A 26,347-nucleotide genomic window follows, 5' to 3' on the forward strand; every position below is an offset into this window, starting at 1 on the left:
GCCGGCTTTCAGCGCCGTTTGCATCTTCCGGCACACAGACTGGTGTGTGATGTCCCCACGCGTTGGAATTCAACTCTGCACATGTTGGTCAGGATATGTGAGCAGAAGAGGGCAGTTGTTGAGTACCTGCATCACCTAAGCCGTCGGGAAATGGGTCAAACTCCACACATAACACCTGAGGAGTGGAGATGGATGTCAGACCTATGTACCATCCTCCAAAACTTTGAGGACTCCACCAAGATGGTGAGTGGTGATGACGCCATTATTAGCGTCACCATACCGCTACTCTGCCTTCTAAAACGGTCCCTGCTGAAAAACAAACATGATGCATTGCAGGCGGAGCGCGATGAGTTGCAGCAAGAAACAGTAGTGGGTGTGGGTGATAACACACAGCCCAGCCTCGTCTCATCACAACGTGCAGTGGAAGACTATGACGAGGAGGAGGATGAAGACATGGAGCAACTCTCCGGCCAAATTGAGGATATGACATGCACACCAGTCATATCCTCGATTCAGCGTGGCTGGCCAGAGGACAGGGTAGATGAGGAGGAGGAGGAGGAGGAGGAGGACAGCATGTTCAGTCATCTTGTTGGTCAGGCTACTGAAGTCCTGGCTGTTAAGAGTCTGGCGCACATGGCTGACTTTATGGTAAGCTGCCTGTCTCGTGACCCTCGCGTTAAGAACATCTTGGCCGACAATCATTACTGGTTGGTAACACTGTTAGACCCACGCTACAAGGAGAACTTTTTGTCTCTTATTCCCGTGGAGGAGAGGTCAACCAAAATGCAGCAGTTTCGGAAGGCCATACTCACGGAAGTAGGCAAAGCATTCCCCTCACAAAACGCTAGCGGCATAGGTCAGGAATCAGTGGACAACCGAGGCGTACAGCCGAGAGAGGCACAAGTCCAATCCGCCAGAGGTAGGGGAACAGTCTTTAAGATGTGGGACAGTTTTCTCAGCCCCTCACGTACCACAGCCCCTGAGGTGCGGGGTAGTGCCACAAGAAATCCTAAGTTTGCCCAGATGCTGAAGGAGTACCTTGCAGATCGAACAACTGTACTCCGACATTCCTCTGTGCCTTACAATTATTGGGTATCCAAGCTGGACACGTGGCATGAATTGGCTCTCTACGCCTTGGAAGTCCTGGCCTGCCCTGCTGCTAGCGTTTTGTCAGAGCGTGTTTTTAGTGCCGCAGGTGGAATCATTACAGATAAACGCACCCGCCTGTCAACTGAAAATGCTGACAGGCTGACTCTGATAAAGATGAACAAGGGTTGGATTGGGCCAGACTTCACCACACCACCAGCAAATGAGAGCGGAATTTAAAGTTTGCCATGTACCTCCACTCACCCATGGGTACACTTCTCGACTTTGGATAATCGCTGGACTGCTCCTCCTTCTCCTCATGCGCCATCATGATGACCGTTACAATAGTTAGGTCTTTGTTTCAGGTATACCCCCAGTGGTAAATTTTTTCGCCCATTCTTTGCAGAATGGACATTACAACGACAGGAGACCCGCTCCTTTGCAATGGGAACAATGTTTTGAGGCCCTCATGCACGTCTCTACCCAGGGACAACGTGGAGCCTCCCAATTTTTGGCTGCCCTGCCTAAGGGCTATACTGAAATACACCCACTTCCTTAAAATGGACACTTAATGTTTTGAGGCCCTCATGCACGTCTCTACCCAGGGACAATGTGGAGCCTCCCAATTTTTGGCTGCCCTGCCTAAGGGCTATACTGAAATAGACCCACTTCCTTAAAATGGACACTTAATGTTTTGAGGCCCTCATGCACGTCTCTACCCAGGGACAATGTGGAGCCTCCCAATTTTTGGCTACCCTGCCTAAGGGCTATACTGAAATACACCCACTTCCTTAAAATGGACACTTAATGTTTTGAGGCCATCATGCACGTCTCTACCCAGGGACAATGTGGAGCCTCCCAATTTTTGGCTGCCCTGGCAAAGGGCTATACTGAAATACACCCACTTCCTTAAAATGGACACTTAATGTTTTGAGGCCCTCATGCACGTCTCTACCCAGGGACAATGTGGAGCCTCCCAATTTTTGGCTGCCCTGCCTAAGGGCTATACTGAAATACACCCACTTCCTTAAAATGGACACTTAATGTTTTGAGGCCATCATGCACGTCTCTACCCAGGGACAACGTGGAGCCTCCCAATTTTTGGCTGCCCTGGCAAAGGGCTATACTGAAATAGACCCACTTCCTTACAATGGGCACTTCAGGTTTACAGGCCATAATGCACGGCTCTATCCAGGGACAATGTGGAGCCTCCCAATTTTTGGCTGCCCTGGCAAAGGGCTATACTGAAATAGACCCACTTCCTTAAAATGGACACTTAATGTTTTGAGGCCCTCATGCACGTCTCTACCCAGGGACAATGTGGAGCCTCCCAATTTTTGGCTGCCCTGCCTAAGGGCTATACTGAAATACACCCACTTCCTTAAAATGGACACTTAATGTTTTGAGGCCATCATGCACGTCTCTACCCAGGGACAATGTGGAGCCTCCCAATTTTTGGCTGCCCTGGCAAAGGGCTATACTGAAATACACCCACTTCCTTAAAATGGACACTTAATGTTTTGAGGCCATCATGCACGTCTCTACCCAGGGACAACGTGGAGCCTCCCAATTTTTGGCTGCCCTGGCAAAGGGCTATACTGAAATAGACCCACTTCCTTACAATGGGCACTTCAGGTTTAAAGGCCATCATGCACGTCTCTATCCAGGGACAATGTGGAGCCTCCCAATTTTTGGCTGCCCTGCCTAAGGGCTATACTATAATACACCCACTTCCTGACAATGGACACTTAATGTTTTGAGGCCCTCATGCACGTCTGTATGCAGGGGCATTGGTGAACCTCACAATTTTGGACTGCCCTGGCAAAGGAAAATACTACAAAGACTCACTTCCTCAAAATGGGCACATTAGACTCAAGAGGCCTTCATGTACGTCTCTTCTCAGGGACATCGGAGTGCCACACAATGTTTTCACGTAAAATCTTTCATGTATTAATCTCAAAAAGTAACATACACCAGATCTATCTCACTATTGGGTATGTGCCCTTAACATTTCCGCCATGAAAAATCATTTTGGGGTCATTTTGGAAGGTTTTCTGGTGAGTCCGTAAAAATGGCGTAAAACGCGGACAAAATTGTTCACAGCTGTGACTTTTGAGTGATAAATGCTTCAAGGGGTCTTCCCCATGCTGTTGCCATGTCATTTGAGCACTCTTCTGAGACTTTTGTGCCATTTTTAGGGTTTCTCCATGCTGCCGGGAGGTCATTTCACAAAAATACTCGGGTCTCCCATAGGATAACATTGGGCTCGTTGCTCGGGCCGAGTACACGAGTATCTTGGGAGGCTCGGCCCGAGCTTCGAGCACCCGAGCTTTTTAGTACTCGCTCATCACTACCAATGAGCTATGAAGGTCCAGTATTGAATGGTAATGCCAGCCTACTAGGAAGAGCCAATGTTGGATGGTGGTTCCAGCCAATAAATTAGATCCAGTGCTGGATGGTAGTGCCAGCCTGCTAGGAAGGTCCAGTGTTGGATGGTGGTTCCAGCCAATTAATGAGGTCCAGTGTTGGATGGTGGTGCCAACCTGCTAGGAAGGTCCAGTGTTGGATGATCGTGCCAGGCTACTAACAAATTACAGTGTTGGATGGTAGTGCCAGCCAAGTATGAAGATCCAGTATTGGATGGCAGTGCCAGATTACTAGACATACTAGTGAGGTCCAATATTTGATGGTAGTGCCTGCCTGCTAGTTTGATCCAGTATTTGATGTCAGTGCCAACCTGGTAGGAATATACAGTTAGGTCCAGAAATCTTTGGACAGTGACACAATTTTGGCGAGTTGGGCTCTGCATGCCACCACATTGGATTTGAAATGAAACCTCTACAACAGAATTCAAGTGCAGATTGTAACGTTTAATTTGAAGGTTTGAACATAAATATCTGATAGAAATTGTAGGAATTGTCACATTTCTTTACAAACACTCCACATTTTAGGAGGTCAAAAGTAATTGGACAAATAAACCAAACCCAAACAAAATATTTTTATTTTCAATATTTTGTTGCGAATCCTTTGGAGGCAATCACTGCCTTAAGTCTGGAACCCATGGACATCACCAAACGCTGGGTTTCCTCCTTCTTAATGCTTTGCCAGGCCTTTACAGCCGCAGCCTTCAGGTCTTGCTTGTTTGTGGGTCTTTCCGTCTTAAGTCTGGATTTGAGCAAGTGAAATGCATGCTCAATTGGGTTAAGATCTGGTGATTGACTTGGCCATTGCAGAATGTTCCACTTTTTTGCACTCATGAACTCCTGGGTAGCTTTGGCTGTATGCTTGGGGACATTGTCCATCTGTACTATGAAGCGCCGTCCGATCAACTTTGCAGCATTTGGCTGAATCTGGGCTGAAAGTATATCCCGGTACACTTCAGAATTCATCCGGCTACTCTTGTCTGCTGTTATGTCATCAATAAACACAAGTGACCCAGTGCCATTGAAAGCCATGCATGCCCATGCCATCACGTTGCCTCCACCATGTTTTACAGAGGATGTGGTGTGCCTTGGATCATGTGCCGTTCCCTTTCTTCTCCAAACTTTTTTCTTCCCATCATTCTGGTACAGGTTGATCTTTGTCTCATCTGTCCATAGAATACTTATCCAGAACTGAGCTGGCTTCATGAGGTGTTTTTCAGCAAATGTAACTCTGGCCTGTCTATTTTTGGAATTGATGAATGGTTTGCATCTAGATGTGAACCCTTTGTATTTACTTTCATGGAGTCTTCTCTTTACTGTTGACTTAGAGACAGATACACCTACTTCACTGAGAGTGTTCTGGACTTCAGTTGATGTTGTGAACGGGTTCTTCTTCACCAAAGAAAGTATGCGGCGATCATCCACCACTGTTGTCATCCGTGGACGCTCAGGCCTTTTTGAGTTCCCAAGCTCACCAGTCAATTCCTTTTTTCTCAGAATGTACCCGACTGTTGATTTTGCTACTCCAAGCATGTCTGCTATCTCTCTGATGGATTTTTTTCTTTTTTTTCAGCCTCAGGATGTTCTGCTTCACCTCAATTGAGAGTTCCTTAGACTGCATGTTGTCTGGTCACAGCAACAGCTTCTAAATGCAAAACCACACACCTGTAATCAACCCCAGACCTTTTAACTACTTCATTGATTACAGGTTAACGAGGGAGACGCCTTCAGAGTTAATTGCAGCCCTTAGAGTCCCTTGTCCAATTACTTTTGGTCCCTTGAAAAAGAGGAGGCTATGCATTACAGAGCTATGATTCCTAAACCCTTTCTCCGATTTGGATGTGAAAACTCTCATATTGCAGCTGGGAGTGTGCACTTTCAGCCCATTTTATATATATAATTGTATTTCTGAACATGTTTTTGTAAACAGCTAAAATAACAAAACTTGTGTCACTGTCCAAATATTTCTGGCCCTGACTGTACAATATTGAATGGTAGTGCCAGCCTACTAGTGAGGTCTAGTGTTGGATGGCAGTGCCAGCCTAGTAGGAAGGTCGAGTATTGGATGGTGGTCCAAGTCTACTAGCGAAGTCCAGTGTTGGATGGTAGTGCCAATCTACTAGCGAGGTCCAGTGTTGGTTGGTAGTGCCAGTCTACTAGCGAGGTCCAGTGTTGGATGGTAGTGCCAGTCTACAAGTGAGGTCCAGCGTTGGATGGTGGTGACAGTCTACTTGCGAGTTCCAGTGTTGGATGCAGTGACAGTCTACTAGCGAGGTCCAGTGTTGGATGGTGGTGACAGTCTACTAGCGAGGTCCAGTGTTGGATGGTGGTGACAGTCTACTAGCGAGGTCCAGTGTTGGATGGTAGTGTCAGTCTACAGGCGAGGTCCAGTGTTGGATGGTGGTGACAATCTACTAGCGAGGTCCAGTGTTGGATGGTGGTGACAATCTACTAGCGAGGTCCAGTGTTGGATGGTAGTGTCAGTCTACAGGCGAGGTCCAGTGTTGGATGGTGGTGACAATCTACTAGCGAGGTCCAGTGTTGGATGGTAGTGTCAGTCTACAGGCGAGGTCCAGTGTTGGATGCAGTGCCAGTCTACAGGCGAGGTCCAGTGTTGGATGCAGTGCCAGTCTACAGGCGAGGTCCAGTGTTGGATGCAGTGCCAGTCTACAGGCGAGGTCCAGTGTTGGATGCAGTGCCAGTCTACAGGCGAGGTCCAGTGTTGGATGCAGTGCCAGTCTACAGGCGAGGTCCAGTGTTGGATGCAGTGACAGTCTACTAGCAAGGTCCAGTGTTGGATGCAGTGACAGTCTACTAGCAAGGTCCAGTGTTGGATGCAGTGACAGTCTACTAGCGAGGTCCAGTGTTGGATGCAGTGACAGTCTACTAGCGAGGTCCAGTGTTGGATGGTGGTGTCAGTCTACAGGCGAGGTCCAGTGTTGGATGCAGTGACAGTCTACTAGCAAGGTCCAGTGTTGGATGCAGTGACAGTCTACTAGCGAGGTCCAGTGTTGGATGGTGGTGTCAGTCTACTAGCAAGGTCCAGTGTTGGATGCAGTGACAGTCTACTAGCGAGGTCCAGTGTTGGATGCAGTGACAGTCTACTAGCGAGGTCCAGTGTTGGATGGTGGTGACAGTCTACTAGCGAGGTCCAGTGTTGGATGGTGGTGACAGTCTACTAGCGAGGTCCAGTGTTGGATGGTGGTGACAGTCTACTAGCGAGGTCCAGTGTTGGATGCAGTGACAGTCTACTAGAGAGGTCCAGTGTTGGATGCAGTGACAGTCTACTAGCGAGGTCCAGTGTTGGATGGTAGTGTCAGTCTACTAGCGAGGTCCAGTGTTGGATGCAGTGACAGTCTACTAGCGAGGTCCAGTGTTGGATGCAGTGACAGTCTACTAGCGAGGTCCAGTGTTGGATGCAGTGACAGTCTACTAGCGAGGTCCAGTGTTGGATGCAGTGACAGTCTACTAGCGAGGTCCAGTGTTGGATGCAGTGACAACCTGGTAGTGAGACAGGTGCAATTTCCAGTTGTGGGACACACATTTATCACACATGTATGTAATACCCCTTTAAGAAGCTTTCTGTTTATAAATATGGTACAATGTGTCATACAAATAAAATAACTGATGTCTTGAAATAGGATTTTGTTGTGTATCAGACTTCTCTGCTGCTTACGTGCGGGATTTCAAAAATAAACACGTAGCCATGGAAATGATGAAGTAATTCTAAACAGAACTTAAAATTAATCATACCTGTAAGCGAAACCGAGACAAACCGCACCCCGGCAGAAATCCGAAAATAAAGGCCCGCCTACTGTATCAAGGCTCCGCCCACCCCATATCCAAATGTGTGTGTGTGATACATATAGTAAAGTCCCTATAATTACTTAGCTCCTGGAAGAACACTTGTTTCCTGCACAGGAACTCTGGAATCTGTATCTACAAGTTAGGGGCACTATGCACACTACGACATCGCAGGTGTGATGTCGGTGGGGTCAAATTGAAAGTGACGCACATCCGGCGTCGCAGGCAATGTCGTAGTGTGTAAAGCCTTTTTGATACGAGCGCAAAAGCGTGGTAATCGTATCATCAGTGTAGCGTCGGTCATTTCCATAATTTGGAAAGGACCGATGTTACGATGTTGTTCCTCGTTCCTGCGGCAGCGCACATCGCTGTGTATGAAGCCGCAGGAGCGAGGAACATCTCCTACCTGCGTCCACCGGCTATGCGGAAGGAAGGAGGTGGGTGGGATGTTTACGTCCCGCTCATCTCCGCCCCTCCGCTTCTTTTGGCCGCCTGCCGTGTGACATCGCTATGACGCCGCACGACCCGCCCCCTTAATAAGGAGGCGGGTCGCCGGACAGAGCGACGTCGCAGGGCAGGTGAGTGCATGTGAAGCTGGCGTAGCGATAATGTTCACTACGCCAACTATCACTATGATATCGCAGCTGCGACGGGGGCGGGGACTATCGCGCTCGGCATCGCTAGCATCGGCTTGCGATGTCGTAGTGTGCAAAGTACCCCTTACACTCTGAGACAACAATATACAGTTTCCACAAACAATTAGCCTGTGTATATACTGTACATGACATTACTGATCCTGTATTGATCCTGAGTTACATCCTATACCCCAGAGCTGCACTCCCTATTCTGCTGGTGCGGACACTGTGTACATACATTACATTACTGATCCTGAGTTACCTCCTGTATTATACGCCAGAGCTGCACTCACTATTCTGCTGGTGCAGTCACTGTGTACATACATTACATTACTGATCCTGAGTTACCTCCTGTATTATACGCCAGAGCTGCACTCACTATTCTGCTGGTGCAGTCATTGTGTACATACACTACATTACTGATCCTGAGTTACCTCCTGTATTATACGCCAGAGCTGCACTCACTATTCTGCTGGTGCAGTCACTGTGTACATACATTACATTACTTACCTTGTACTGATCCTGAGTTACCTCCTGTATTATACTCCAGAGCTGCACTCACTATTCTGCTGGTGCAGTCACTGTGTACATACATTACATTACTGATCCTGAGTTACCTCCTGTATTATACGCCAGAGCTGCACTCACTATTCTGCTGGTGCAGTCATTGTGTACATACATTACATTACTGATCCTGAGTTACCTCCTGTATTATACTCCAGAGCTGCAGTCACTATTCTGCTGGTGCAGTCACTGTGTACATACATTACTGATCCTGAGTTACCTCCTGTATTATACTCCAGAGCTGCACTCACTATTCTGCTGGTGCAGTCACTGTGTACATACATTACATTACTGATCCTGAGTTACATCCTGTATTATAGTCCAGAGCTGCACTCACTATTCTGCTGGTGCAGTCACTGTGTACATACATTACATTACTGATCCTGAGTTACCTCCTGTATTATACTCCAGAGCTGCACTCACTATTCTGCTGGTGCAGTCACTGTGTACATACATTACATTACTGATCCTGAGTTATCTCCTGTATTATACTCCAGAGCTACACTCACTATTCTGCTGGTGCAGTCACTGTGTACATACATTTCATTACTGATCCTGCATTACATCTTGCTGTACTTGGAGGGTTGGATATGGTCAGAACTGTGGTTTTCCCTGTGATGCCTCTGCTCCTTAGTAATTGCCCAAATCTGAATCTTAGGTTGGGGTAACATCTTTTGAATTCTAGCAGGATCCCTTCGTAGTTTTGGGACTTGGCTCATGGGAAACTGTGTGTGAGGAAGTGGCTGGTTCTCTTATGAGGAATAGGCCTATGGAGCATTTGGAGACCTGGGTGGTCGGAACACTGCATCTTATTTCTCATTAGCCTAGTAGGTATCACATTTGGAACACACGGTGCTTAGGATCAATGCAACGGAAAATCCTCCCAGTGGACAATGTGATTATGGCACGGGTGACAGAGAGTCATGTGGTTTCTGCCCATAGAAGGTCACAGCGTCTGGCTGTACAGAATGCTTCCTGACTTTCCATTGTTCCTGCTGTCAGTATTCAGATCAAAATGAGGGAGCCAGCACAATTTCTAAACTGTACATATTAATAAATGCAATCTTTTGAGCTACCCCGCCACTCCACGGCAAATCTCAAGGGGCAGTCCTAACTAATATTTTATCTGAAGGGTGCCATGATTTTTCTATTCTACAGGACTGGGAAATTGTGCTGGCTCCCTCATTTTGATACTGTAGGTAGCTTTCCTAGGACCCAGCAGGAGCTTTCCTTCCGTCCAGCTGCTAAATATCAGTATCCCACTTGTACTTAAATACTCCCATTTTCCCTATCAGTCATTTTTTTTAAGCTCTGGTTGTAAGCAGGTGGCTTGTACTCCTCTGTGGTATCGTTGCTGAAACTTTGCTGAACTTCTGTGTCATCTGTGGATAAGTAGTTCCTGCATTTTACCCGTGTGTCCTCCTTGTGTCCCACTCGTTCCCTATTTAGGGTCCAGCACTAGGGATACCTAGGATCACGTATCCAGCTCGGCGCATAGGTGAGGAACCTATCTAGGGTGGTGAGGAACCCTAGGGACCAGCAGTAGGTTCAGTCAGGGGTCACTATCTCCCCCTTCCCTTCCCTTTCGCCTGGTACTCCCCTGTACCTAGCATGACAGATTAGGACTGTACTTGGTCACCTGGTGAAGGTGCACTCTCTGGAGTTTGAAAGGTTGGGCAAACTCTCCTCTAGAGGGGCTTTTCTTTTAATGTGCTCTAGTCTAGTCATCAACTTTCCTGGTGGTGGGCTGTAAACGAGACTTTATCACTTCTTGCTTTCAAAAATGTCTTTCTTCTTGCCACTCTTCCATAAAGGGCAGATTTGTGGCGTTTAAGACTTAGGGTCACTTTGCACACTACGACATCGCAAGCCGATGCTGCGATGCTGAGCAGCGCGATAGTCCCCGCCCCCGTCACAGCTGCGATATCTTTGTGATAGCTGCCGTAGCGAACATTATCGCTATTGCAGCTTCACATGCACTTACCTGCCCTGCGACGTCGCTCTGGCCGGCGACCCGGCTCCTTCCTAAGGGGGCAGGTCGTGCGGCGTCACAGCAACGTCACACCGCAGGCAGCTAATAGAAGCGGAGGGGCAGAGATGAGCGGGACGTAAATATCCCGCCCACCTCCTTCCTTCTGCATAGCCGGCGTGAGCCGCAGGTAGGAGATGTTCCTCGCTCCTGCGGCTTCTCACACAGCGATGTGCGCTGCCGCTGGAACGAGGAACAACATCGTAACATCGGTCTTTCCCAATTCATGGAAATGACCAACGCTACACCGATGATACGATAATGACGCTTTTGCGCTTGTTAATCGTATCAAAAATGCTTTACACAGTACGATGTCGAAAGCGACGCCGGATGTGCATCACTTTCGATTTGACCCCACCGACATCGCACCTGCAATGTCGTAGTGTCCAAAGGGCCCCTAATAGTCATCCTGTGGACGATTCTCCCCCTGAGCTGTGAGGTCTGCGGCTCCTCCAGTGACCGTGGGCCTCTCGGCTCTGCTCTCATTAGTGCTCTCCTTCTTGGGATGTGAATTTTGGTGGACACCATGTCTTGTAGGTTTGCAGTTGTGCCATACTCCTTCCATTTTTAAATGATGGATTGAGCAGTGCTCCGTGAGATGTTCAGACCATGGGCTATTTTATTCATAACCTAACCCTGCTTTATTCTTCTGTTTATCCCTCACCTGTCTGGTGTGTTCCTTGGTTTTCATGAAGCTGTAGTGTTACTTAGGCTAGTTTCACACTTGCGTTGAACGGCATCCGTTGCATTGCGTTGTGTGACGGATGCAACGGATAGTACAAAACAACGGAAACTGATTTTTTTTTTCCTTTTCCTTTACAGTTTTATCGGCAGCAGACTATTGTGAACGATCAGCTGATCACCCGGCTGCCGGGTGATCAGCTAATCGCTCACAGCAGCTGGCCGCGGGGTGATCAACTGATCGTTCGGCCGCCGAGAATTTGTGCGGGGGGGCGGAGTGCAGGGTGGGTGGAGCCGAGCGGGGCCATGGCGCTGAGGACGTCAGTACCGCGGGGACTGCATCGCTGGGGACAGGTGAGTGTGTGTGTATGTGTGTGTACATAAGTGGAGTGGAGTGTGGGAGGAGGCGGAGCCGAGCGGGGAAGTGTCGGGCTCCCTGCTCACGTAGCCAGGGTAACTAAGCAAAGCACTTTGCTTGGTTACCCGATATTTACCTTGGTTACCAGCGTACACTGCTTAGCGCTGGCTCCTTGCACACGTAGCCAGGGTAAATATCGGGTAACCAAGCAAAGCCCTTTGCTTAGTAACCTGATGTGTATCCTGGTTACGTGTGCAGGGAGCCAGAGAGAGCATTCGCAGTGAAATGCTACGGATTGCGCTGCTCAAAAAAAGTTACATGCTGCGTTCCTTCCGCCAGACGCAGCATCAAAATAACGATGCAGCATCGTCCAGCAGATGCAACGCTGACATTTGCTTTACAGTGCGTCGTCCATGCAAGTCTATGGAGAATAGCGCAGTGCGTTACCGGACTGCGCTATTCTCCATAGTGACGGACTGCGCTGAACGCAAGTGTGAAAGTACCCTAAAAAGAAATCACACCCAGGTGGACTCAATATACTAATTAGGAGACTTCTGGAGGCCAATGGTTGCTCAGGATTTTATTTAGGGGTATCAGGCTACAGGGGGCTGAATACAAATGCACATCACAGTTTCCAGATTTCTATTTTTACAATATTAGAAAACCATGTATCACTTTCTTAATAGTTCTGCAATTCTTGCTACATTGTGTTGTTCCATCAAGTCCATTGAGTTCAACCTATAGCCAAATATTTTTGTGAATGTAATGTGGACAAAAGTGCAAAGGTTCATGGGGTATGAATACTTTTGCAAGGCACTGTGTATAGGGATATAGAAATGGGTGTAGGTGTTTGGTTGGCTGGTTGGAAAAGGGGAGGTGGGTTCATCTTGTGGAACTTTGGTCACTAGGGTGTTTAGGTCACAATCTGGTGCTGCCTGATCTGGTCTATGGATGTCATGAGATGCAGGGCCCGGTCAGCGCGGGGGTTGGGAATGGCGGAATTTGGGCGTGGGTGCTGATAGAATCAGTGGCTAGACCAGTTTTATCATATTTATTACTTTTCTGAATTTTTTCTGCTTCTGTTATTATTGTTGTTTTTCATTTTTATGTTAAAAAAATCTACAAATAGTATTTGGATTCTCCGTCGACTCCATTTGCAGCGTGTAAATTCCATAGCAGATGCCGAGCAATGTGAGGCTCCCGTCCTCTATTATCGATTCCAAAATAACATTGTAAAAGAAAAATGCTTATCATGCAATTCCCGAATGCTTTACATAAGTGTCTTTGGGGTGAAACATCACAGACGGATTGTTCCTGTCTTGTCGGATTTTGGATGAGCGTGTTTACCGTTTATTGGAAGTATTCTGTGCAGTACTACAGTAAAACTGCGCGCGCCTCAATTCTCATCATTTCTGCAAATAACGTGTCATTATGAAAATATTGAGCTGTTTGCACAATTACCTCTTTCCCGTCTCCGCACCTGCTCCCGTGCTCCTCCGCTGCAGGGGTAGGTGTCTCAGCTGCTTGCTTCTCCGTGGGCTACGGAAGAGTTAAAAAACTGCAATTCAGCTAAGTGGAGGATATTGCCACGGAACGTGTTGGCTGATGGCAGCCAAATGGACATTACTTTATCCTCTATTATATGAATGGTTTCCTATGAGGAAGGAAAGAAGAGTGTATGAGAGCAGTCATTAGCACACGGTCATCGCTGCCTTCTGCTGCAATGTGTCGCTATTTGATGAAGGTTACCTGATTTTTCTGGAAAGTACAAATTCTGTGACTTAGGACTAGATCGGATGGAACGGCCATCTTCTTAGGGGCACATAATGTGCTATAAAAGTGGCACAATCGGAGTTTGTGATTGGCACAGGTGACCTGCAACATTTGAAAAAGAAGTTGTTTTTATATTTGCAAAATATTGAAACATTGTGTTACAGTTACTGCATGCTAGAACCATCGGGCAGTTATACAGCATGGGCACTATAAATGCAAACAGTTGCACACTGAAAAAGTCAAAAATGTACAAGGGTAAATATGGCACTGCATTACTGCAAAAGAGAGATATTTAGTTTCTGTATGGGCCAATGCATGTAAGCCCGAAACCAACGGCAAGGTAATCTCTGTAATCCGGGACCTAACTTAGGCTAGTTTCACACTTGCGTTCAGCGGAGTCCGTCACTATGGAGAATAGCGCAGTCCGTTAACGCACTGCGCTATTCTCCATAGACTTGTATGGATGACGCACTGTAACGCAAATGTCAGCGTTGCATCCGCCGGACGACGCAGCGTCGTTATTTTGACGCTGCGTCGGGCGGAAGGAACGCAGCATGTAATGTTTTTGAGCAGCGGAATCCTTTGGATTTCACTGCGCATGCTCTCTCTGGCTCCCTCCACCCGTAACCAGGGTACACATCGGGTAACCAAGGAACCCTGGTTACGTGTGGCGGGAGCCCGACACTTCCCTGCTCGGCTCCGCTCCCTCCCTCACACACAACACACGCACACACACACATACACACACTCTCACCTGTCCCCCAGCGATGCAGTCCCCGCGGCACTGACGTCCTCAGCCATGGCCCTGCTCGGCTCCACCCACTTCGCACTCCGCCCCCGCCCCCGCACACATTGTCGGCGACCGAACGATCAGCTGATCACCCGGCGGCCGGCTACTGGGAGTGATCGGCTGATCACACGGCGGCCGGCTACTGTGAGTGATCGGCTGATCACCCGGCGGCCGACTACTGTTAGCGATCAGCTGATCACCCGGCGGCCGACTACTGTTAGCGATCAGCTGATCACCTGGCGGCCGACTACTGTTAGCGATCAGCTGATCACCCGGCGGCCGGCTACTGGGAGTGATCGGCTGATCACCCGGCGGCCGACTACTGTTAGCGATCAGCTGATCACCCGGCGGCCGACTACTGTTAGCGATCAGCTGATCACCCGGCGGCCGACTACTGTTAGCGATCAGCTGATCACCTGGCGGCCGACTACTGTTAGCGATCAGCTGATCACCTGGCGGCCGACTACTGTTAGCGATCAGCTGATCACCTGGCGGCCGACTACTGTTAGCGATCAGCTGATCGTTCACAGTAGTCTGCCGACGGTAAAACTGTAAAAAAACAAAACGAATTGCGTTGTTTTGCAGCATCCGTTACACAACGCAATGCAACGGATGCCGTTCAACGCAAGTGTGAAACTAGCCTTAAATGCCACTATCTAGGTTAAAAACATCCTTATCTGGGCAAAATGCCACTATTTGGACTACAAACCTCCATGTATGGGCTGCTAGACTCCTGCTACAATGGTTATGAACAGCCAGGTCTTAGGGCGGAGTGCCCAGTCAGAAAAAGACTCACTAGAAATATCAAAAAACTGACCCGCACATCCAACAAATGTGAACAGGTGCTAACTGAAATACATGATATTGGCATGATATACCTTGCCATTGGTTTCCGGGCTTACATGCATTGGCCAATACAGAAACTAAATATCTCTCTTTTGCTGTAATGCAGTGCCATATTTTACCTTGTACATTTTTGACTTTTTCAGTGTGCAACTGTATGCATTTATAGTTACTATGTTTTTTCAGTTAGCACCTGTTCACATTTGTTGGATGTGCGGGTCAGTTTTTTGATATTTCTATAGAGCATGGACTGACACACTGTACCCCTTGTCTGCTTGTGGCCACCCACTATTGGGTTTATATAAAACCCATTTTTTTGGCTTGCAATGAGACAAATTTAACCGGACTCTGACTATATGGGACAGTCCGGCCAAATTCAAGACAGGATTTAATAGGCTGGACTGGGATTTAGGCAACGTGGAGCTGCTGGACCAGAGATTGGGAGAAGTGACGGAGAGCAAAATCTAGGTGGAAAAGACAACTCTGCAAGTGTAGAGAAATGGGGTCCCAGGGCCGGCTCCAGGGTTATGCTGGCCCTATAGTGTGGCCCCTTTGTTTTTCATATTTGCTCCTCGCTTTCCTGTTTTTCGGTTTCTAGAGTGGTATGAACACTGGCGAACACAGACAGAAGAGGGCCCCTGTGCAAGAACAGTAAATGGGGCCCTTTTCAGTCCAATAACTCATCAAAATGCACAATGTCCCCTGCGTTGGAGGTGGAAATGGCCCCCCCAACCTCTTGGGCCCCTGTGCGGCTGCACCAATGATATGTCCGCCCCTGAAGGCTTTTCCTTTGTGATACAAACTTCACAGTTTATCATCCCAGTTTTGGAATACATACGACTTTCTGATTTTATTCCCTCTTTGGGAGGCAAAGCAGCCAAAAAACAGCCATTCTGCCTTTTTTTTTAAAATTCAATCATTTAGCATTTGAGATATTCTGATGTTTTCTTATTGCAGGAAACCAGTTCACAAATGTAGCCACATACAATAATAAAAGCTTAAATTTTATTCAGGATCAATAAAACAAAAAAATATAGCAATAAAATAATAATGAAAAATTATGACAATTTTGGTCCGGCAAAGCAGGAAATATTGTATTTGTGCGTACAAAAATATTAACACGCAATCGGCAAAATATTATATACTATATCTGCGGTAATATAGTGCTAATTTTGTGCAACAATGTGCAATCAAAGTGCATAGTGCAGTTAATGTGCAAGACTGAAGATACATCATCACAATGAGCATAGAAGCAAGCTCATACGATAATAAATGCAAGTACATGAAGTGATAAAATGACATCACAACCTGGTGGCAATACATAGGTAATCACATCACTATATTAAGCAATAATAATAACTGTATCAGATATGAGCCAGTTACCTGACGTCATGGCAAATAGCTGCTGTGCTGGCACCAGATCCCGACGCGCGTTTCGGCGTGCGTGCTTCATAATTTTTCATTATTATTATTTTCTTGCAGTATTTTTTGTTTTATCGATCCTGAATAAAATTTATGGTTGTATTATTGTATGTGGCTATTTTTGTGAATTGGTTTCCTATATTGGTAATTTAATGGCCCCGTCATACACATTTGGGTAGTGATATATTTATATCTTTTAATCATTTGATTGTAACCCCCTTTTTCTATTGGCATAATTGGTTCAAAATTGTTTTCTTATTGCACAGAGATACACATGTGGTGACACCAAATATATTAATTATATATATTTTTTATTATATTATTTACATTCCAGTAAAAGGAGCATCATAGGAACTTTCAGAGCTTTTTATTTTTTAATTTTTTTTTTTTTTAAAACAATCTTTTTTTGGGGGGATTCCCCTTGGAGTCTTGACCCTCGGCCTCTAGTACACTATAATGTAATATTCCACTGAAGTGCAACATGAGAGATCTCCTATGAAGCCCAGCTATGAGGGAGAGGTGGGGGGGTGGTATGAGCCCTCAGCCGTATGGAGCGGGCTTATCTCTGTACCCGCAGGTTGCTTACCTCCTTTTATATATATATATATATATATATATATATATATATACATATATATATACATATATATATATATACAGTATATATATATATATATGTATATATATATGTATATATATATATATATATATATATATATATATAAAAAAAAGGTGGGTAACGTGAGTACCGGGGTGCTGGTGCTAGCCCTACTGATGACCCATAGGTGGCGCCAACCCAGACATTGTGTGAGGATATACAATGTGACTGTGCCATTTATAATACTAGTGTCTTCCTTAGCAAAGGTGCAATTACAGCTAATTTTGATTTATTTCTAGGGGGTTATTCAGAAGTGCAAATAGAATTAGTGACATAATTTACTGTGAATCCTTTTACTGGTGGTGGATCCCCTGTGATCTAACAGGTTATGAGAAAAATTACATCTAATCTGTAATTAGAACATTCCATTTCACAGCAGGCTGTAAAGTAAGATACATTCTACTCTGCTCTGCTGACACCTAGTGGTCAAAGAAAAAAACTGCAATTTTATTATTCAATTTTTAAAGTATCTGCAGCTCTAAAAAATTAGGAATAAAAAAAAATGAAGAAAAAAATCAATGAGAACACAACTTTAATATGTTCTGTAATCGCTTGCACATCTAATCTCTGGCAAATTGCTTGTTTCATATTGTGTAAAAAATTCCTATCAATTAATCTGGGTTGTTCTATTGGCCTCTGGCGGACACTTGGAAGGTATATGAAGCTGTTTGACTAATGACTGCATTGTAATTGCTCTGCAAACAGTGGAACAAAGCTGAACTAACAACTTTAATGGCTAAATTATGTGTTCCTGCGATAGGATCATTTACTAAGGGAAATCACCTTACACCGGAGAATCACTATAGGCTCAAAATGAAGAATTCAGAGACAGGTTAAAGTTACCGTATAATGAGCAGCAGAGACTGGGAAGCTGCAAGAAAATCGCCAAAAAAGCAATTCCTGATATAATGATCTCCTAATGGGGTCTCTGCTCCTGATGATTGGGAGACGTCGTTCCTGGGATCTGAGACCACCGGTGATGAGCCATAATCTATGATAGCCCCTGACAGCCAGTGTTCAATCCTCCAACAGCGCCACCACAGGAGAAATTAAGTATTACACTAGTCTTATTTTTATCACTGCAATGTAACTTCCTCCACTTTGGTGGCCTCTTCTTCTGTTGATTCAAAAATACTTCTTAGGTAATTTCCCAAATTTTCAGAATCTGCATTGTCAACCTTTGGGGGCAATTTCTATATTTTCACTTAGGCTAGATTCACACTTGTGTTGAACGGCATCCGTTGCATTGCGTTGTGTGACGGATGCAACGGATGCGTTGCATATAATGGCACAACGGATGCAACGGATCGTACAAAACAACGGAAAGCTTTTTTTTTTATTTTATTTTTTTTTCTTCTTTACAGTTTTACCGGCAGCAGACTTTTGTGAACGATCAGTTGATCACCTGGCGGCCGGGCGCTCAGCTGATCGTTCTCAATAGCCGGCGGTCGGGGGCGCTCAGCTGAGCGCTCTCACATGCCGGCGGCCGGGCGCTCTGCTGAGAGCTATCACATGCCGGTGGCCGGGTGCTGAGCTGAGAGCTCTCACATGCCAGCGGCCGGGCACTCAGTTGAGCGCTCTCACATGCCGGTGACCGGGCGCTGAGCCGAGAGCTCTCACATGCCGGCGGCCGGGCACTCAGCTGAGCGCTCTTACATGCCGGCGGCCGGGCGCTCAGCTGAGAGCTCTCACATGCCGGCAGCCGGGCGCTCAGCTGAGAGCTCTCACATGCCGGCGGCCGGGCGCTCAGCTGAGAGCTCTCACATGCTGATGGCCGGTCGATCAGCTGAGCGCTCTCACATGCCGGTGACCGGGCGCTCAGCTGAGAGCTCTCACATGCCGGTGACCGGGCGCTGAGCTGATCGCTCTCACATTCCGGTGGCCGGGCACTCAGCTGAGAGCTCTCACATGCCGGTGGCCGGGCGCTCAGCTGAACGTTTGGCCACCGAGAAACAAAATAAAGTTTCTGTGGTTTAAAAAAAAAAAAAAAAATATATATATATATATATATGAGCATGCGCAGTGAAAAGTAAAGGTTTCCGCCGCTCAAAAAAAAATTTACATGCGGCGTTCCTCAAAATAACGACGCTGCGTCGTCCAGCGGATGCAACGCTGACACTTGCGTTACAGTGCGTCGTCCATACAAGTCTATGGAGAATAGCGCAGTGCGTTAACGGACTGCATTATTCCCCATAGTGACGGACTGCGCTGAACGCAAGTGTGAAAGTAGCCTTAAATGCATATATCTGGGAATAAAATAATTTTTTGTAATTCAGTGTGATTACAAATTTTGCACTGTTTGGCTTTTGCAGGCTTTTTTTTTTCTTGCACATGTAACTTTTACGCCTTGTGCGCACAGATCTTTTTTGATGCGTTTTTATGCAGATTTGGTGCAGATTGTCTGCATGTCTTTCTTCCTGCCAGCAAAGTCTATGAGAATCCTGATGTTTTATGTACATTTTGCTTATTTTTTCCTTGTGGATTTGGTGCAGAAAATAATATGCAGCATGTCAATTGCTGGTGCGTTTTTTAGCCCTTCCACCCATTGACTTTATTAAAAAAAAAAAGCATGGCACAAAAACGCATGTGATTTTGGTGCATTTTTCTGCCAGAAGGTGCAGATTTTATTTTCTGCACCAAATCTGCAATGTGCACACATAGCCTTAATGTGGTCATATATCAGCTGACAGGAGCTCAGAAAAAGACAGTTAAGCGTTACCAACTGCCTCAGACCAGAAGAAGCTCACTGACTGATCCTCAGTTAGCTCATTCTGCAGCCAACACTACACAGTGCAACATAGAGGCTATGGAAAGCAAATGGGGACTGCGTGCCGGGCAGGGGGCGATCCTGCAACTCCGCACAGTGCAGGCAGCGGAACGCAGGAAGCTCTCCTCTGTTCCCTGCCCGGCATCTTTCTCTGGGACACACGCGGCGCGCCCTTATGACGTCAGTACTGCGCGCGTGTCATTTCAAACGTTCCCGCCCGGCAGGAGAAGAAGCGGCGCAGCCTGGGCCCGTACAAAAGGAGAAGCAGCTCGGCGGGGGCCTGTACGGAGAGAAGCAGCTCGGCGGGGGCCTGTACGGAGAGAAGCAGCTCGGCGGGGGCCTGTACGGAGAGAAGCAGCTCGGCGGGGGCCTGTACGGAGAGAAGCAGCTCGGCGGGGGCCTGTACGGAGAGAAGCAGCTCGGCGGGGGCCTGTACGGAGAGAAGCAGCTCGGCGGGGGCCTGTACGGAGAGAAGCAGCTCGGCGGGGGCCTGTACGGAGCTGCCTGAGGAGGGAGAGGTGAGAGGTGACAACCTGAGGAGGGGACAATGAGGAGGGGGTTACTGGTGACTAATATTGGGGGTGCACTAGTGTAGCTACTGGGGGGGCAGAGGCCCCGAGTCCATGGCCTAGAGGTGCCACTCAGAGCTACTGTCACCCAGGCCCATGTTACAACTCAGTTTTTTGTTTTAGACCCCCATTTCCCTTTTGTCATCTAGCAAATCCGGCATTTTTTTTCAAGGGAGAGTGGAGAGGGGATTGATTACCTGAGCGCTGCAGAGGCAGGAGGCTCTAATCTGCTCCGTGCAGGACCTGCGATGACGTCATGTCCATGTGACCCCCCATGTGGGAGGAGCCAGAAGATACTTGAGTAGCTGTAGCAGATGAGGGCACATGACAGGTAATGAGTGAAGAGGAGGACATGGGGGGGCTGAGTGTGACAAGAGAGGGGCTGACTGAGTCTGAGGGGCAGACTGACAGAGAGAAACAGACTGAGGGAGCCTGTGACAGATTGGGGGCAGGCTGTTACAGATTGGGGGCAGGCTGTTACAGATTGGGGACAGGCTGTTACAGATTGGGGACAGGCTGTTACAGATTGGGGACAGGCTGTTACAGATTGGGGACAGGCTGTTACAGATTGGGGGCAGGCTGTTACAGATTGGGGGCAGGCTGTTACAGATTGGGGACAGGCTGTTACAGATTGGGGGCAGGCTGTTACAGATTGGGGACAGGCTGTTACAGATTGGGGACAGGCTGTTACAGATTGGGGACAGGCTGTTACAGATTGGGGGCAGGCTGTTACAGATTGGGGGCAGGCTGTTACAGATTGGGGGCAGGCTGTTACAGATTGGGGGCAGGCTGTTACAGATTGGGGGCAGGCTGTTACAGATTGGGGGCAGGCTGTTACAGATTGGGGGCAGGCTGTTACAGATTGGGGGCAGGCTGTAACAGATTGGGGGCAGGCTGTTACAGATTGGGGCAGGCTGTTACAGATTGGGGGCAGGCTGTTACAGATTGGGGCAGGCTGTTACAGATTGGGGGCAGGCTGTTACAGATTGGGGGCAGGCTGTTACAGATTGGAGGCAGGCTGTTACAGATTGGGGGCAGGCTGTTACAGATTGGGGGCAGGCTGTTACAGATTGGGGGCAGGCTGTTACAGATTGGGGGCAGGCTGTTACAGATTGGGGGCAGGCTGTTACAGATTGGGGGCAGGCTGTTACAGATTGGGGGCAGGCTGTTACAGATTGGGGACAGGCTGTTACAGATTGGGGACAGGCTGTTACAGATTGGGGGCAGGCTGTTACAGATTGGGGATAGGCTGTTACAGATTGGGGGCAGGCTGTTACAGATTGGGGATAGGCTGTTACAGATTGGGGGCAGGCTGTTACAGATTGGGGGCAGGCTGTTACAGATTGGGGGCAGGCTGTTACAGATTGGGGGCAGGCTGTTACAGATTGGAGGCAGGCTGTTACAGATTGGGGGCAGGCTGTTACAGATTGGGGGCAGGCTGTTACAGATTGGGGACAGGCTGTTACAGATTGGGGGCAGGCTGTTACAGATTGGGGGCAGGCTGTTACAGATTGGGGGCAGGCTGTTACAGATTGGGGGCAGGCTGTTACAGATTGGGGGCAGGCTGTTACAGATTGGGGACAGGCTGTTACAGATTGGGGGCAGGCTGTTACAGATTGGGGGCAGGCTGTTACAGATTGGGGGCAGGCTGTTACAGATTGGGGGCAGGCTGTTACAGATTGGGGGCAGGCTGTTAGAGATTGGGGGCAGGCTGTTACAGATTGGGGGCAGGCTGTTAGAGATTGGGGGCAGGCTGTTACAGATTGGGGGCAGGCTGTTACAGATTGGGGGCAGGCTGTTACACATTGGGGACAGGCTGTTACAGATTGGGGACAGGCTGTTACAGATTGGGGACAGGCTGTTACAGATTGGGGGCAGGCTGTTACAGATTGGGGGCAGGCTGTGACAGAGGAGTTCATTGTGTAACAGAGGGGGGCAGGCTGTGACAATGGTGGCACAGACTATAACAGTGGGGTAAACATGGTTACCAGGCCCATTCAGAAGGTTCGCCACCCCCGAGACGAACACCTAGCTACACCTGGTTGGTGTAGGGATGCTGCTTTACAGATGTAGTATATAGTGGTGTAGTGGTGTTGTTTATTACTGGTGTAGTATATAGTGGTGTAGTGTATGGGGGTGTAGTATATTACATGTGTAGGATATGGGAAGTGTGGAAGATATGGGAAGGGATATATATGTTTGTGTGTGTGTGTGTGTATATATATATATATATATTTATAGTCCACCATAGAAGGGGGGGGCCCAGGTACAATTTCTTGCACAGGGGCCCCACCAAGCTGTCAGTGTCCGCCCCTGATGGGAGTTGTAGTTCTACAACTGTACAAAAGCCATAACTAGAGTCGTAGCATTGAGAATGTGCCGGGGCTTCTGGTTGCAGAATTGCAGGTTCTAGATTCCCCCCCTCCGGTCTTTGCCTGGCAGGGCATGCTGGGTCTTGTAGTCCTGCTGCATCTGGAATGCGGCCCCAGATGGATTATAGTGTCGTTATATTGTTTCCATCTATAATTCACCCTGATTTAATTCAGATTGGCCTCTTTATAGAGAGATTTGGCAGCCTCTATCCTCCTAAATTTGGGGAGGAACAATGGCAAGCAATAGGGCAGAAGAAGTAAAAAGTAATCCCGAGCGATCTCCCACTGTCCAGGCACAAAACCCAGCGCCGCCGCAAAGAGCAGGAACATAATCTATTGATCTACAGGAAATGTGCAGCTGTGAAGGATTAAAGAGGGAGCAAAGCAGCGGCCGAAGGAGGGGGCGAGTGTGGAAATGTGTCACCGAGGAGTGGGGGGCTTCACGTGGCACCGGCGCCCCTAGCGCCATCGTCTTCTCATAGAGCCCCAATATTAGATTAATAATTCAACTTATTGTTAAAATAATGAATATATTTATAATCGGAAAATAGAGTAAAGAGGCACTAAATAAGATATTGGCTCAACTCCTGCTAAGACAGTCTCTATAAATGCCTACATTTTGGGTCAAGAGTAAGACCTGCATTTTTAGCTGAGAGGTGATCCTCTTTTTAATGGGGCCATTCGTCATTTAAAGTGGTACCAAAATTCTAAAATCGTTGTGTATAAATCAATGCAAAAATAAAAAAAGCTCCCATAATGCAGGGAGGCAAAAATGGCTGCATAGTATGCACTGAGCTCTACAGCTCCCCCAAGTGGTGTCTGCAAGTACAAATAATTTTATATGGCTACATAATATGCACTGAGCTCTATGGCTCCCTCTAGTGGTGTCTGCAAGCACAAATAATCTTATATGGCTGCATAGTATACACTGAGCTCTATAGCTCCCTCTACTGGTGTCTGCAAGCATGATGACTCTTATATGGCTCTATAGCTCCCTCTAGTGGTGTCTGCAAGCACAAAGAATCTTATATGGCTACATAGTATGCACTTTGCTCAATAGCTCCCCCTACTGGTGTCTGCAAGCATGAAGACTCTTATATGGCTCTATAGCTCCCTCTAGTGGTGTCTGCAAGCACAAAGAATCTTATATGGCTACATAGTATGCACTTTGCTCAATAGCTCCCCCTACTGTTGTCTGCAAGCATGAAGACTCTTATATGGCTACATAGTATACACTGAGCTCTATAGCTCCCTCTACTGGTGTCTGCAAGCATGATGACTCTTATATGGCTCTATAGCTCCCTCTAGTGGTGTCTGCAAGCCCAAATAATCTTATATGGCTACATTGTATGCAATGAGCTCTATAGCTCCCCCTTGTAGTGTCTGCAAGCCCAAATAATCTTATTTAAATCTCTCTTTTCAGATCTATTCAGGGGCTATGGACCTCTGTATCAAAATAAAAAAATATAAAATGAGCTCCAGGATGATTTTAAGGTATTAATGGGCACAGAGACTTAGATATAGTTATGTGAAGAAAGTGGCGATTGAGAGTGGACATTGACTTTAATCTAATACTGGATGCTTTATTATGCAGATAAGCATCAGCTGTTACCCTAGATATGCCCGAGTTCTTAATGAACGTGCCTGTGCCCTATAAAAAGAGGCCACCATTAACCTATATATGTCTGGTGCCACTTCTTAAAAATACTTATGAGCATGCAGGATAAAGAAATGGCTCAAAAGAAGGTAATACGACTATTTCTCTATGTTCTGCTACTCATTCAATTAATGGCATGGGATTGTACAAGAAAAACAATGGGATTGTAGGATGTGGGGAGTGATCTTTGTCTTTCTATAAGGAGCAGGGGTGGGTTCTTTACTCTGCTCCTGCTCTCCTGTCAGTCATATGACATATAGATGTAATAGTCAGGAGAGCTTTCAGTTGAATGCAGGCATGCCACTAGAAATTGTCATGGGCAATATATGCTGGGAAGTATGCCAAGAGAAGTTCCAACACCTATAGTGCTGGCAGAATGACGCTGAAGAGATACCTCCCATTCAAGCAATTTACAAAGCATGAGATTTGGCTGTGTCACCTCATCTACCTGCACAAATAGGCACAAATGCTATATAACCGCCACATCATGAGGTCTGCAAGCGCAAGATACATCTCTGCGGTCTTCTAATGACCTTTTCATTGCTGATTTTTTTTTCTTTTCAGCATAAATTGGCAGCGTTCACGTCTGTCATATAAATCAATGATTATTATCAATAATATGAATGACAGATCCCCAGAATGAATCTAATGGTTTATCTGTTGGGGATTTAAAGGAGCAACAACCCAATTAATGGTGGGAAACAATGTTGCGAAATCTATTTATCTCTCTCCAGACTGATACATGTTATCTGCACCGATACATTGTAACAACAGGAGAGATTTGTGACGCTGATGTGGAGGATTGTAACAATTGCAACAATTTCACAACTGTGAGAAGCAAAAAGTCTGTGCAAGTTATTCCATTCACTGACAGCAAGCAGAGCCTGTGACTGAGCTTCATAGGATGTAGATATTATTATTACAATATACTCCAATATTCCAGAATTATATAATATAGTACAAGCGATCACATGAGAGTAGGTTAGGACAAAAATAATATGTGAAAAGTAACTGAAAACTTTTTTAATCAAAATATTTACAAAAAAAGTAAAAACTAACATTTTTTTCATCCAAAAATAAAGAAATAAACATTTGCTTTTGAATCGTCCGTAAGAATCTGATCTATCAAAATGTGAAATTAAATACTACGTAAATAAAAAAAAAAAAAATAAAATATATGTCAGAATTGCTTCTTTTTTTGCTTTTTCTGTCACTGCATTTCTTTGAAAATGTATTGATTCATGCAACAGAAAATAATACTAATAAAAACTTACGCCAACCATATGATTAAAAATTAAAAAAAATAATTTTGGATCTCAAGAAATGACACCAACCAAATATTAAAAATAAATAAATTAAAAAAAAAAAGTTACGAATAGTGAATTATTAAAAAATATTACATTTCCAGTTCATTTTTACCCTTGGGTAAAAAAAATTAAAAAAAAATAAATAAATAAATTGTATTTTTTTTTAACCACTTCACCACCCTTTGAAGTTTTTCATGTTTTTTATATGGTCATTTAAAACTTGTCTAGCAAAAGTTAACTCCTAATACGGCAATATTGATGGACAAATAAAAAAACTATGGTCGTTGGATGAAGGAGTGGAAAAAAAACACGGCGGAAAAACGGGGAAAAAAAAGGCTGCGTCCTTGAGATGAATGAATGGATTTGCTATTTAAGCAATTTTCTAGGACGGGGCCCCATATTCGAGAGGCTGCAAAAATAAAATTGTCCATGTGGGCGATAGATGGTAATGGAGAGCGGCTGCAGCGTCTCATTAATACACAGACGGGGTCCGGGCTGTTTAAATAAGCTATTGATCCGTTTAACATTGTTGGGTTTTTTTTTAAACGCGATTTAATTGCATTTTTTTTTAATCGTCCTTTTTCTTGCTTTAATGGTCGTTTATTTTGT

This window comes from Anomaloglossus baeobatrachus, chromosome 7 (genome assembly GCF_048569485.1).
Source record: "Anomaloglossus baeobatrachus isolate aAnoBae1 chromosome 7, aAnoBae1.hap1, whole genome shotgun sequence".
Lineage (NCBI taxonomy): Eukaryota > Metazoa > Chordata > Amphibia > Anura > Aromobatidae > Anomaloglossus > Anomaloglossus baeobatrachus.